Here is a 521-nt window from a genome sequence, read left to right on the forward strand (position 1 = left end):
ACATTTTACAAACACATTTTACAAAATACCATAAATCATACCATAACTCATACCTAAATACGGACCTTTCTGTTGTCAATCTGGTCGGAACAAGACGGTGGTCGGCGACGGTGACGGGAACAAGACGGCGGCAGCTACAGTGGCCGGCGACGGTGACGAAACCAGACGGCGGCAGCTCGGTCTCGTTCGCCTCTCTCTCTCTCTCTCGACGGCAACGGCCTCTCTCTCTCTCTCGATCTCGCGATGGCGACGGCCTCTCTCTCTCCCTCGGTCTCGCATCCGCCTCTCTCTCTCGATGGCCACGGCCTCTCTCTCTCTCGATCTCGCAACGGCGACGGCCTCTCTCTCTCCCTCGGTCTCGCGTCCGCCTCTCTCTCTCTCTCTCTCGCGTCCGCCTCTCTCTCTTTTGTTAAAACCTGGTCGGCCAAATAAGAWMWTAACCTAACTTTTTATAAACAATCAGCGAGGGAATKTTCCGTCGCAAACATTTTTTAAAATCAGCGAGGGATATTTCCGTCGCA

Source organism: Cynara cardunculus (assembly GCF_001531365.2).
Source record: "Cynara cardunculus var. scolymus isolate 2C chromosome LG 16, CcrdV1, whole genome shotgun sequence".
Lineage (NCBI taxonomy): Eukaryota > Viridiplantae > Streptophyta > Magnoliopsida > Asterales > Asteraceae > Cynara > Cynara cardunculus.